Genomic DNA, 15116 nt, shown 5'->3' on the forward strand with positions numbered 1-15116 from the left:
ACTTCCCACCACTTACTGAATAATATTCTTCCATCCAATCATTTGGCTTTAATTCATAAACCTTATAAGAAGTCTTGCTTTATTTTTGTGAAACTGACATTAATATAATTCTAATATTTCTAGCATTCTGATACATATGTTCCAAAGTAGTATATGAATCTAACTTTATCAATTTAATGACTGTATAATATCCCATTCTTTGAATATATCATGATTTTAGCACCCAGTTTCTACTGAGGTTACCAATAATGCTCAGATAAACCAACTTTATATATTTATCTATCTCCCTAGGATGCATTTTCCAGAAGTAGAGAATGATTACTCATTTTACTGGTACAGTACAACAAGCCTTCCTGTCCCTATGTTTTCGTTTGTTAACTGGTCTGTTACACTTTATTTCTAGTCTAATTATTTTTTTTGTCTTTTATTCTTTTTTATTGTGGTAAAATATGTAACATAAAGTTTACCATCTTTCAGTGCCATTAAGTATATTCACGTAGTGTGTCGATGCCACCACCATCCATCTCCAGAAGAATGATCTTTTTTTTTCAAGATTTTATTTATTTATTTGACAGAGAGAGATCACAAGTAGGCAGAGAGGCAGGCAGAGAGAGAAGAGGAAGCAGGCTCTCTGCTGAGCAGAGAGCCTGATGCGGGACTTGATCCCAGGACCCTGAGATCATGACCTGAGCCGAAGGCAGAGGTTTAACCCACTGAGCCACCCAGGCACCCTATTTTATTTTTAAGTAGTCCCTACACCCAACATGGGGCTTGAACTTACAACCCCAAGATCAAGTCACATGTTCCACCTACTGAGCTAAAAGCTTGTAATTTTAGCTTCCCCTTCCCCTGTTTTAAGAAGGGGTTTGGCAGCTGAAGAGAGATAAAAAGGCACGGAAGTAACAAATTGCTAGTACTTGAGAAGAAGGCTCAGAAGTCTACACTTTTCATTAACAGAATACAGGGAAACCAAGACTTCCCCTAGAGTATTCTGTATCTCCTCCCATGTTGTTAAAAACTTTCAGTAAGCATTACTCTGTCGTTAAACTCAACTACTTCTATCCAAGCAGTCTCGCAAGTTAGGAATTTGACCAGCTGTCCATGGAGAAGTGGACTAAAAAAATGTCAAGCATCTTCTCTCTCTCTCTCTCACACATACACACCCTACACATTCACAGATTTCAGTGCTTAGCAATACACCACATATATGCTATTTATTCACATGGCTTCTTCCTTATTTTCAGTTATTTCTGTCCTCCGTAAAGTGGGAAGCATTGGGGGAGGCCAATTACTCTTAGTTATTGCTGTGACTCACAGTGAGCTCAAGTCAGGCACCCAGGATCACAGCCATCAGCAGCTGCTGCATCCTTACCCTCACTGGAGTTGCCCCATTTGAAGTAATGACTGATCACAGACAAAAGACCTTGACCAAGAGCCACAGGCTCTAGGCAAAAATGCTTTGGTAAACAATTTTACCTCATAGAATGTCAGATTTACTAGGAAAACTAAAATACACGTCAGCCCTGTAGTTTCTAACCTTTGAGAAACAATACACTTACCTTAGGAGTTTTGAAATATCGCAGGGTAAGGTCCCAGGGTTGTATATTTTTCAAAAAAGCTTCACAGGCAATTGTGGGGCATTCAAAGCTGAGAATCACTGCTCAAATCCCATTCCTTTCATTTTACAGGCCTGGGGCCCAGAGAGGTTGCTGGCTTGCCCCAGATCACACACCTGGTTAAAAACAGAATCGAGACTAGAACTCAAACCTCCTGATTTCTGGCGTAGAGTCTTTCTTCTTACACTAGCATTCTGCCCCATCGATCATTTCTAAATTTTTCCTATTATTCCTTCCTAATTCATTTGAAAATGTATAATCCAACTACTGGCCATTTTAATAACAAAATCATGGAGTTGCAAAATCTAGCATTTAGGAAATAAGCCAGTTACAAAAGACTATATGATATGATTTCACTTACATGAAATGTCCAGAACAGGCAAACCCACAGAGATGGCAGTAGGTTAATAGATCACCAGGAGCTGTGGGGATAGGGTGCAAAGAGGGGCAGGATTTCTTTCTGCGGTGATGAAAATGTTCTACATTTAATTGTGGTGATGGTTGCCCAACTCTGTGAATATACTAAAAGCTACTGAATCATACTACTTTCAAAAGGGGAGTTGTATGGTATGTGTATTATATCTCAATAAAGCTGTTAAAAACCTAGCACTAACTTCTCACTGGATTCTGAAAGATAATTACATTTTTTTACTTATTTCATCCACCAACATTTCTCTAAAATTATAAGCAGTCTCCAGATGGGTTTTACCCTTAAATTTAGGTTATCTCTATTTAGGTCCATTTCCCAGTGTGCTGTACCCCCAACAACAGATAAATCTTCCTAGAGCTTGTATGGTATTCGGGATCCTTGTCCTTCAAAGTGTCAGACTCCTTGCCTTTGCCAAGATCATTCCCTCCACTGAGAAGGCTAATCTGTGTGGTCAAGGCCTACCTAGGTCAGATGCCCCCTCCTCAAGGGTCTTCCTCCCACCACACTGGGAGTGTTCTGCCTTCCAGGATATAAAATTCTGACCTGATGTTTTGAAAACATGTAACAAAGTTCAACAGCCTTCTAGCCTGGCTCTGGCCGTTACCACCGGCCAGTGGTCCTTCACTAATTTCATTTTCCTTCCTGTAGCACCCTTGTCTAGCACCAAATTCCGTGTCATTTGTTTTGTTTGTTTGCTTTCTTCTGCCCATTATGCTATCCTTCCCCTGCTCTTTTTCCCACCTCCTCACTCCTACCTACCCCCCCCCTTTTTATAAAGGGGCTCGGTCCCAGGACCCAGGGATCATTACCTGAGCCAAAGGCAGAGGCTCAACAGGCTGAGCCACCCAGGTGCCCCTCCCACACCCCTTTCTACCTCTGCCCTTCATTCCTGTCTAACTCTTAAATATTCAGGACTCTGGAAACATACCGTCTCTTCCAGAAAGGCCTCTGACACCTCCCCTCATCATTAGGATGATGGCCAAACTAAAGTAACGGCAAGGAAGTGTAGAAAAACAGACAAATTTGAAAAGTTTTAAGGAGGGAGAATTGGTAGAACTTGCCAATGTGAAATAAATGCAAGCATAAATCTTAAGGATCAAATAGAATTAACACTGAATGGGAGAATAAGAACTGGTAATAATTTAGAGCAATTTCATATGTTTCCAAGCTTTATATCATCTGCAGTTTTAATAAGATGATTCTCTCTGTCCTGCCAAGCACGTCTTCCTTTTAAATGTCTTTTTTCTAATATTGCTTTATTGATCCAGAGTCTTTAATGACTCTCTCCTCGCTAATGCACCAAGCCTAAACTCTGCTTGCTTTAAAGGCTCTTACAGCTGGATCAGCCCTTCCCATCAGCTCCACCTGGCCGTGATCCAGCCGGCTGCCTCATCCTCCCCACACAGATCTTGCTTACTCCCCCTTCTAGCACTCTGGCCACCTTCTTGCCCCAGGCAGTCCTACCCCCATGCACATCTCAGGGACCATTCAATGCTCAGCTTCATGAAATCCTGCCTCCCCGGTCCATGCCTCCCTGTGCCCTCTGATGTCCTGAAGCATTCATAGTTAACAGCATCCAATTTAGCATTTAATTATATATGCGCATCTAACATAATTTACTATTGTTTTAATGTGTGTTAGTCATGTTTCCCCCAACTAGATTATAAATTTATTGGGGGGTAGGAACCATCATTTATCCTTCTTTATAAGTCCTGGAAGCAGATTGTGCTCAAATCCTGGCTCTCCTGCTGCCAGCTATGGGACACCAGGCAGATGGCTTACCTTCTCTATACCTTAGTTACTAAAATTTAAAATGGAGCTAATAAAAATACCTATCTCATAGGAGTGGCTATACAGCTAGATGCAACAACTCATACACAGTGCTCAGCAGATACCTGGCACGTTATAAGAACTCAGTAAACATTAGCTAATACTGTTACCCCAGGGGCGCCTGGGTGGCTCAGTGGGTTAAGCCACAGCCTTCGGCTCGGGTCATGATCTCAGGGTCCTGGGATCGAGTCCCGCATCGGGCTCTCTGCTAAGCGGGGAGCCTGCTTCCCTCTCTCTCTCTCTGCCTGCCTCTCCGACTACTTGTGATTTCTCTCTGTCAAATAAATAAATAAAATCTTTAAAAAAATAAAAAAAAATACTGTTACCCCACATTGCTTAGCATATCATTGAACACTGAATACATGTCCCCAAATTAAGTTTTGCTGATTTAGTGGGTTAGACACAAATCTCAATAATATGTCTAGGAGATTCAGAATCTCTTGAGACTAGAACATGTGTATTTGTACGGACAATAATTATTTTTAAACATTTATCAATATAATGTTTCCTCCCAAATTTGGGAGATCATCTTATCATTGTCCTGCGTGTATTCCCTTGCCTGGGTCCTGGTGTCCAGATGAAGAAATCAAGAGGCTAATCTCCCTCATCTCCCAAGGAAACAGGGAATGGATATTCAATGTCAAGATTGACCTCAGATGCCTGGAGTATTCTGGGGGCCAAATACCCATCTCCTCAAGGAAACAGGCATATAAATGTCTGTATTGGCCTGTTGGTAGTTGAGGCGACGGCATGTCTAGTGGAAGGCAAGACAATGATAAAGGTGAGAAGAAGGTAATTAAAGACCTGAGGCTGAGCTCTAGACACACACTGTTATTATATTTTATATTATACCAATTACGAGGCATGGCCCTCCCCCCAAATATTCCACAAACTAAACAGCTTCAACCAGCTTATTTGGAAGACCCAAAATCATAGTACTGGGGAGAAAAAAGCACTGCTGGAGGAGAGGAATGGGAGAATACAGCAGCTGATACTACGGGATGGTTGTGGGCCATGTGTAGGATCCATACCATAAAAGATCACAGAATGTGAATTGCATTATAAAGCAATTCTCTGGGGTTTTTCTTCCTCTTTTACATGTAAGTTTCATATTTTCCAAATGAAAGATCTGAGATCTTTTGAATAGAAGATCTTTCAAATGAAAAATGAATTGGTTGAAAAACATGGTTGATTTGCTTTACATTGTGAAGATACAAGACACAGAGGCTAGAAGGAAGTTGCACTGAATCACAATCCCAACAGCTGACTACTATTCCCTTTGTCCAAAGCTCTTAAAGTGATGAATGAGAGGTCAAAGCTATCCGGTGGGAATCAGATGCAGACATGGTGGGAAGTCAATGGTGTCATGAGAACAGTGAGTACACCTAGTTTCCAGCCTGTTTCTGCCATCACCTGGCTCTGCCTCTTTGGACAAGTCACTTTTCTGGTCCAAGGTTTCTCATCAGTAAGATGACCAGTGAGAGATAGGAAGATCATCTCTAAAGCTCCTTCCAGCCCTGACAGTCTATGGTTTGGCTGAATCTAAGAAAATCTATGAATTATTCTCCATTTTGGATTACTACTTCCCTACAAGATCCGTCTTTTCCTCTCCCCTGATCTTTCCCTCTTCCTTCCACCCCAGTCATCCCAGCATGCACACCCTGTCCCTTTCTCCTTCTGACCTTCATTTTGGAATCTGAAAAACATTCCCAAACTTAAAACTATTGGTTGCAATGATGTGTTCCTTAGATTTCCCATCCCCCACCCCCGCTGGAGGTGTTTAGGAGGCATTTGCTGAAAACTTGAATTTGAATTTGTAGTTGCAAAGGAAGAGGAAGGAGGCTGATACTGAACTCCTGGCCATGCAGAGCCATCTCGAGGCAGTTTTCCTATACGAGCTGAGCACTAGTTCCATGTAAAGCTAATGAATATATGGCTTCTCCATGTCCCTTCAAATGGTTTCTTAGAATTAGGATGGCTCTAAAGTCTCCATGATTGTTCCAGATCACACTGGGTCTTTCACTACGGTCCTCTGATATAATTTCTGAGCAAGCAGTCAGCATAAAAAAGGACTAGGTCAGCTCTCTTTGTGTCAGTCCTTGGCAGCACAGCTCCTCTGGGATGTGTCTCCTGGCATCCACCCAGCTAGCTATCAACAATAAAAGCTTCTCTTTGTGCTTCCAGTAAGTCATAAATAAATCTCCTCAATCCCACCTGTTTTCTGAGAAGAGCTTCAAATCCATCCTTTATCTGAGGTTAAAAAAGAGAGAAAGAGAGACACAATTGCTGCTTTGGGCAAATAGTTTTTACATGTCCACTGAAGCCATTGCCCATTTTCATAGTACCTTACTCCCAAACATTTAGATGTGTCATTTGGGTTCCAGTCCCTTTAGCTGCCAGGTTCTGAGACTGGGCTGCTCTCCCAACTTAGGCTAACTGCCTTTTCTGAAGCAGCTCAGCCCTAAGCCATCCTCCTGCTACCCTCCTGAGGATGGCAAGTGTAAGTTGCGGAGGGCTGGCTACCTGAGCAGCAGGGAAGGCACGTCCTCCGAGAGGGCAACAGCACCCAACAAGCAGCAGGGCAATGGTTTACCTAGCTGTGGCTTCAGACATCCTAACTTTCCCCGAAAGTTGAGAGGCCTAGGTCTGTCGGCTTCTGAGGAAGTACCAGGCACCAGGCCGATGCTAAAAGAAGAAGAAAATAGAATTTCTGTTTAGTGAAACAAGAAAACAGCCAATCTCACTTACAGCCCAAACAGGTCAGATTCCTTGAACACCTCTCGTCCAAAAGCCTCCTCTGAAACATTAAGCTTCACACTGCTGTTCTGAGGCAAACATTAATCCTATTTTCCAGCAAGATGTAGAATGAGGTCAAGCACATTATTTCCTACCGCAGTCAATGTTGGAATTAAAGAAACCTGCTGACTCCATTCTCAAAACTACAGAAATTAGTCACTTCAGCTGATCCATTGTTGAGTTCAAATGAACAACATGTTTCCTGGGCATGAAAAATGGAACTATGGATTTTTTTTCCTTCTGTCACATTTCACTGACCATATCTAATAAATTAACAACAATTCCTTGGTCCATATTCAGATTTCCCTGATTATCTCAAAAATTTTGTTTTATTTTTTCAAAATTTTATTTTTATAATTGGTTTGTTTTAATTAGGATCCAAACAAAGGGAACACATTATTTTGGTTATGTCTTTTATCTCTTTAAATACAAAACCATTCCCTTTCTCTTTTATCCCCAGACCATTATCTTGCTGAATAATTAAAAGAAAAATAAATTAAGAGAATGAGTCATTCTTTTTTTTTTTTTTTTTTTTTAGCTAGAGAGTGAGTTGAAGTATGCCCTCACAAGTGGGCAGGGAGGAGAAAGAGAAAGATAATCTTTTTTTTTTTAAATTTTGTTTATTTATTTGACAGACAGAGATCACAAGTAGGTAGAGAGGCAGGCAGAGAGAGAGGAAGAAGTAGGCTCCCTGCTAAGCAGAGAGCCCGATGCGGGGCTTGATCTCAGGACCCTGGGATCATGACCTGAGCTGAAGGCAGAGGCTTTAACCCACTGAGTCACCCAGGTGCCCCAAGAGAAAGAAAATATTAAGCAGGCTCCAAACTCAGCACTTAGCCCCATGTGGGGCTAGATGTCACAACCCTGAGGTCATGACCTGAGCCAAAATCAAGAGTCAGATGTTTAACCAACTGGGCCACCCAGGCACCCCTTAGCCATTCTTTATTTGCTTCTTAGTGGTTTATTTAACTTACTCCTCTATTCCCCACATTTCCTGTAAATTAGAAGTTAGCTCTAATGCTTGATTAGATTCAGGTTCAAGGATCTGTCATAGGTAGCACTGTATGCTTCACACTGCATCACATTAGAGGGTACAACTGCTGGTTATCCAAGGTTATCTTAGTGATGCTAAAACTCATGGGTAGGTTCGGGTTGTGACAGCTTAACTTTATTTTTTTGTCACAAAGATCCACGATCAAATGATTTTACAAATGGTTTTTTAAACATTCTACCAAATGTTTAAACATTTAAACATTCTACCAAGTGTTTAAAAAAGAGTTAGTATCTATTCTTCTCTAACTATTCTAAATAATATAAGAGGAAGGAAAACTTTGAAATTCATGCTATGAGCCCACTATCACCTTGATACCAAAGCCAGATAAAAACATCACAAAGAGAGAACTACAGGACAGTATCTTGGACAAACATAGATGCAAAAATCCTTAACAAAATACTAGCAATCTAAATCCAGCAATATATTTTTTAAAAAATCATTAATTAAAAAAAAAAAAAAAACCTGAGCCACCTGGGTGGCTTAGTCAGTTAAGCATCTGACTCTTCATTTTGGCTCAGATCATGATCTCATGTGTTGTGAGATTCAGTCCTATGCTGGGCCCTGCACTGGGTGTGGAGCCTGCTTACGATTCTCTCTTTCTCCTCCCCCTCTGCCTCTCACTCCCCTTCTCCTTCTTGCCCTTTCTAAAAAAAAAAAAAAAAAAAAATTCATCATGATCAAATGGGATTTATTCCTAGGATGCAAGGTGGTTCTATTTTCACAAATCTATCAATGTGATATATCACATCACTATGAGAAAGGACAAAAATCATATGATTATTTCAATATATGTGAACAAAATTTGACAAGGCAAAATATCCATTCGTGATAAAAATCCTCAATGAAGCAGGTCTAGAGGGAATGTATCTCAACATGATGAAGGCCATAGATGAAAGACCCACAGCGAACATCATACTCAACTGGGAAAAACCGAGAGCTTTCCCCCTAAGGTCAGGAACAAGACAAAGATGTCCACTCTCATCACTTTTATTCAACATAGTACTAGAAGTCCTAGCCATGGATATCCAAGAACAAAAAGAAATAAAAAGGGCGCCTGGGTGGCTCAGTGGGTTAAGCCTCTGCCTTCAGCTCGGGTCATGATCCCAGGGTCCTTGGATCAGGACCCGCATTGAGCTCTCTGCTCAGTGGGGAGCCTGCTTCCCCCTCTCTCTCTCTGCCTGCCTCTCTGCCTCCTGTGATCTCCCTCTGTCCAATAAATAAATAAAATCTTAAAAAAAAAGTAATAAAAAGACATTCCAAATTGGTTAGGAAGAAGTAACACTTCCACTATTTGCAGATGACATGATACTATATGTAGAAAACCCTAAAGACTCCACCAAAAACTACTAGAACTGATAAATGAGTTCAGTAAAGTCGAAAGATATAAAATCAATGTACAGAAATCTGTTGGATTTTTATACAGTAACATTAAGCAACAGAAAGAGAAATTAAGAGAGCAATCCCATTTACTATTATACCAAAAGTAGTAAAGTACCTAGGAAAAAATTTAACCAAAGAGGTGAAAGACCTATACTCTGAAAACTATAAGACATAAATGAAAGAAATTGAAGATAACACAAAGAAATGAAAAAACATTCTATGCTCTTGGGTTGGAAGAAAAAAAAAAATGTTGTTAAAATGTCTATACTAGGGACGCCTGGGTGGCTCAGTTGGTTAAGCAGCTGCCTTCGGTTCAGGTCATGATCCCAGCGTCCTGGGATCGAGTCCCACATCGGGCTCCTTGCTCAGCAGGGAGCCTGCTTCTCCCTTTGCCTCTGCCTGCCAGTGCTTGCTCTCTCCCCCTCTCTCTCTCTGATAAATAAATAAAATCTTAAAAAAAAAAAAAGTCTATACTACCCAAAGCAAGCTACAGATTTAATGCAATCGCTACCAAAATACCAAAAGCATTTTTCACAGAACTAGAACAAACAATTCTAAAATTTGTGTGAAACCAGAAAAGACCCTGGAGAGCCAAATCAATCTGGAAAAAGAAAAACAAAACTGGAGGTACACAAATCAGGACTTCCAGTTGTATTACAAAGCTGTAGTAATAAAATAAACTGTGGTACTGCAAAAATAGACACATAGATCAATGGAACAAAATAGAAAACCCAGAAATGAACCTCTAATTATATGGCCAAGTAATCTGACAAAGGAAAAAAGACTATCCAGTGGGAAAAACACAGTGTCTTCAACAAATGGTGTTGAGAAAACTGGATAGCCACATGCAAAAGAATGAAACTGGACCACTTTCTTACATCATACAAAAGAAGAAACTCAAAACGGATTAAAGACCTAAATATGAGACTTGACACCATAAAAATCCTAGAAGAGAGGACAAGCAGTAATTTCTCTGACATCAGCCATTGCAACATTTTTCTAGATGCCTCCCGAGGCAAGGAAAATAAAAGCAAAACCAAACTATTGGAACTACATCAAAATAAAAAGCTTCTGCACAGCAAAAGGAACAATCAACAAAAGTATAAGATCACATACTGAATGGGAGAAGTATTTGCAAATTACATCTGATAAAGGGTTCATATCCAAAATATATAAAAAAATCAAAACTCAAACCCTCAAACCAAATAATCTAAATAAAAAATGGGCAGAAGACATGAACACACATTTTTCAAAGACATACAGATGGCTGACAGATGGAAAGATGCTCAACATCACCCATCATCAGGGAAATGCAAATCAAAACCACAATGAGACACTACCTCACACCTGTCCAAATGGCTAAAATCAAAAACACAAAAAACAAAAATGTGTTGGTGAGGATGTGGAGAAAAAGAAACACTTCTGCACTGTTGGTGGGAATGCAAACTGGTACAGCCACTGTGGAAAAGAGTATGGAGGTTCCTCAAAAAGTTAAAAATAGGGGCATCTGGGTGGCTCAGTCATTGAGTGCCCTCCTTTGGTTCAGGTCATGATTCCAGCATCCTGGGATCAAGCCCTGCATCAGGCTCCCTGCTAAGCAGAGAGCCTGCTTCTCCCTCTCCAGCTCACCCTGCTTGTGTTCTCTCTCTCACTATCTCTCCATATCATAAATAAATAAAATCTTTAACAACAACAACAACATTTAAAAATAGAACTACCACACAATCCAGTAATCACACTACTGGATATATAACCCCAAAATACAAAAACACTAATTCAAAGAGATACATGCACCCCTATGTTTATAGCAGCATTATTTACAATAGCCAAATTATGGAAACAGCTCAAGTGTTCATCAGTAGATGAATGGATAAAGATGTGGTATATATACATAATGGAACACTATATAGCCATGAAAAGGAAGGAAATCTTGCCATTTGCAACAACAATGGATGGAGCTTGAGAGTATTATGCTAAGTGAAGTAAGTCAGTCAGAGAAAGATAAATACCATATGATTCACTCATACGTGGAATTTAAGAAATAAAACAAAAGAGCAAAAGTAAAAAGAGAGACATACAGACAAATCAAGAAACAGACTTCCATTTTTAAAACATTTTATCTATGTATTTGTCAGAGAGAGAGCACACAAGCAGGGACAGCAGCAGGCAGAGAGAGAAGCAGGCTCCCCGCTGAGCAAGGAGCCGATGCGGAACTGGGATCATAACCCAAGCCGAAAGCAGATGCCTAACCAACTGAGCCACCCAGGCATCCCAAAACACTCTTAACTATAGAGAACAAACTGATGGTTGCCAGAAGGGAGGTGGGTGGGGGGAATGGGTGAACTATGGGATGGAGATTAAAGAGAACACTTGTCATCATGAGGACTGACTCATCATGTATAGAGCTGCTGAATTACTATATTGTACACTGGACACTAATATAACACTTTATGTTAACTATACTGGAATCAAAATTAAAAATATAATTTAAAAAAAGTTATTCTTCTCCTCCCCTTCATATTGTATTCCTTGGAAGGAAGCTATTATGCACAACCCACACTTAAGACGAGTGGCAAATTACACTCCATCTTGTTAAGGCTGTGTATCTACATAAATTATTTGAAATTCTCCTGCATGAGAGCTTTGTCGATTCACCTCCACTAATTAATTAACATTAATTGATGATTAACTGATATCAGTATGTACTCATAAATATTTTATATTCCAGGTTATTTTTTTTTAAAGATTTTATTTATTTATCAGAGAGAGAGAGGGAGAGAGAGCAAGTATAGGCAGACAGAATGGCAGGCAGAGGCAGAGGGAGAAGCAGGCTCCCTGCCGAATAAGGAGCCCGATGTGGGACTCGATCCCAGGATGCTGGGATCATGACCTGAGCCGAAGGCAGCTGCTTAACCAACTGAGCCACCCCGGCGTCCCTATATTCCAGGTTTTAATTTAGTACTACTTCATTTATTTGTTGCTGAAACTGCTCCGGCTTTGACCATTGGGCTATTTTCAATTGGCTCCTGGATCCCTTTGACATACCTCATCACTCTGGGGTTTTTCAAGCACTTCATTATTTTCTGGCACTATAAGCTGCTCCAGGAACATCTTGCATATTTCTTGCCTTACTTCTAGAGTCAGTCACTGCTCCAAGGAGCTCCAGTTCCTTTTATTGGAAAAATTTTATTAGAAACACAAGGTAGGTCAGGGGGCCTGGCTGGCTCAGTTGGTGGAGTATGCAACTCTTGATCTTGAGGTTGTGAGTTCGAGCTCCACAGTGGGTGTAGAGATTACTTTAGAATAAAATCTTAGGGGTACCAGAGTGGCTCAGTGGGTTAAGGCCTCTGCCTTCGGCTCGGGTCGTGATCCTGCGGTGCTGGGATAGAGCCCCATATGGGGTGGGGGGGTGGGTCTCTGCTCGGTGGGGGGCCTACTTCCTCCTCTCTCTGCCTGCCTCTCTGCCCACTTGTGATCTCTGTCAAATAAATAAATAAAATCTTTTTTAAAAAAAGAATAAAATCTTTTAAAAAAGAAAGATAAAGAAAAGAAGGAAGGAAGGGGAAAGGAAAAAGAAAAGAGAAAAAAGAGAAGACAAAAGAAAAGAGAAAAAAAGAAAAGAAAGGAAAAGAAAAGAAGTTTAGATTAGGGGGCACTTGGCTGGCTCAGTCAGCAGAGCATGTGACTCTCCATCTCAGAGTCATGAGTTCAAGCCCCATACTGGAGGTAGAGTTTACTGAAAGAAAGAAAGAAAGAAAGAAAGAAAGAAACTAACTTAAGATTGGGGTGCTGTTGCTGTTGGGATGTCATTGGTTCTACACATTTTCAGCTGGCAGAGAAAAGAAATACATGGTACGTATACTAGTTTGTGCATATACACACATATTTATTAGTATTTTATATGTAACTATTAAATGTATATTAAGCTAAAGAGGGGTTCTTACTGATGCCTCCAACTTTAATCCATTATCACATTCTAACTTGCTTCTCTTGCTTGTATGTAACCTGCAACTCCAACAGTAAGAAGGAAACTTGGTTCCCACCACCCCCCATCCATTATACTTAATGGTTTAGTTCCAGTATAGATACATAGTGTTTCAGAACTGTTAATTGTACCTTCGCGGGGAACAACTTTATTGCCTAGAGTACAGCACTTATCTACAGTTCTTTTCACCATTAGTCTTATAGATTCCATTCATTTCCAAAGTTAGTTGGATGAGCACTGTTTCTCCCTATCCTCTTCAGTGAGGTTTTTCATACATTTGTAATGCAGTTGGGTTCTTTTATTACATTCTATTCTGAGATGCCCTAACCTCCTAAATGACTTGAGAATAGTTTGTTTGTTTGTTTGTTTTATTTTTTTAGAATAGTTTTTAAAACTCACTATCTTGGGGCTAAAGAAGCTCTTTGCTACTGGGATATTATTATTTCTATCCAGTGAACAGAACCAGGCAATAATTTTTTTCAGGGCTATAATCTTTTTTTTTAAGAAGCTTTATTTACATGTAATTAATGTACCATACAATTCACCCAGTTAAAAATGCACAATTTAATGGTTATGAGTGGGTTCATAGAGTTGTACAACCATCATCATAATCAATTTTAGATTACTTTTATCACCCCACGAAGAAATCCTGTACACATTAGCAGTCACTCCCCATTTTCTCCAACTTCTTCCCACAAACCTTCTCTACGCCAGCCCCAGGCAACTACCAATTTACTTTATGTCTCTATGAATTTGCCTATTTTACGTAAACAAAATCATACAAGATGTGGTTTTTATGTCTAGCTTCTTTCACTTAGCAACATGATTTCAATGTTCATCTCTAGAGTCAAACAAAGAAACAGACTCTTAAATATGGAGAACAAACTGATGGTTACCAGACGGGAGGTGGATAAGGGAATGCATGAAATAGGAGAGGAAAATTAAGAGTAAACTTATCATGATGAGCACTGACAAATGCGCAGAATCATCAATCACTATATTACACACCTAAAACCAATATAACACTGTATGTTAACTATACTGGAATTAAAATTAAAAACACTAAAAAATCTTTATTCCTGTGGAGTCACAAACTATCTATAGGTAGATAGATAGATAACCTTCAGGTAGCATAAATGCTATATAGGAATATGCTTAAGGGGTGCCTGGGTGGCTCAGTCAGTTAAGCCTCTGGTTTTGGCTCATTTCATGATTTCAGGGCCCAGAGTTGGGCTCCACACTCAACACAGAGTCAGCTTAAGACTATCTCTTCCTTTGGCCCTCCCCCACCAAACTCACACATGCACACACTCAAATAAATAAATAAATCTTTTTAAAAAAAGAATATGAATAAGGCCGAGGGGAGGGTAATGTGTGGAAATGGCTCAAGATGCTTCTTGGATAAGTAAGTGTTGACAGACTCAAAAAAAAAAAAAAGTTCATCTCTATTGTGACATACACACCATTCCTTTTTTCTTGTTCAGTAATATTCCTCTATAAGGATAGACAGTAGTTTATTTGTTCATTCATCAGTTGACGAACATTTGGGTGGTTTCTATTTTTTGGCTATTATGAACATTTGTCTACAGGATTTTATGTGGACATACATTTTCTTTTCTTGGGTATATAACTAGGAGTGGAATTGCTGAGTCCTATGCTAACTTTGTGTTGAACATTGTGAGGAATGGTCAAACTGTTTTCCAAAGTGGCTGTGCCATTTAACAGTCCCATGAGCAGTGTACAAGGATTCCAATTTCTCCACATCCTCATCAACACTTGTTATTATCTATGTTTTTATTATAGCCATTCCAGCAGGGGTGAGATAGCTTCAGGTGTTTGTTTTTTGTTTTATTTTGTTTTGTTTTAAAGATTTTATTTATTTATTTGACAAAGAGAGAGAGAGAGCGTGTACAAGCAGGAGCAGCAGGAGAAGGAGAAGCAGGCTCCCCACAGAGAAGGAAGCACAATGCAGGGCTCCATCCTAGGACGCTGGGATCATAACCTGAGCAGAAGGCAGACGCTTAA

At 40.0% G+C, this 15116-nt stretch overlaps 1 long non-coding RNA gene across 1 annotated transcript in view; it reads right to left on the minus strand.

Annotated features, from left to right (window-relative positions):
• The window catches only part of LOC123389979, a 49528-nt gene that overhangs the window by 16008 nt on the left and 18404 nt on the right, over positions 1–15116 (minus strand). The window contains exons 2-3 of the long non-coding RNA XR_006604658.1: positions 6470–6561; positions 1560–1732 (exon numbers count right to left, since the gene is read on the minus strand). This is a non-coding gene — a long non-coding RNA (uncharacterized LOC123389979). The remainder of the gene's footprint in view (positions 1–1559; positions 1733–6469; positions 6562–15116) is intronic.

This window comes from Mustela putorius, unplaced genomic scaffold (assembly GCF_011764305.1).
Source record: "Mustela putorius furo isolate JIRA1106 unplaced genomic scaffold, ASM1176430v1.1 tig00537227_pilon_pilon_pilon, whole genome shotgun sequence".
Classification (NCBI taxonomy): domain Eukaryota; kingdom Metazoa; phylum Chordata; class Mammalia; order Carnivora; family Mustelidae; genus Mustela; species Mustela putorius.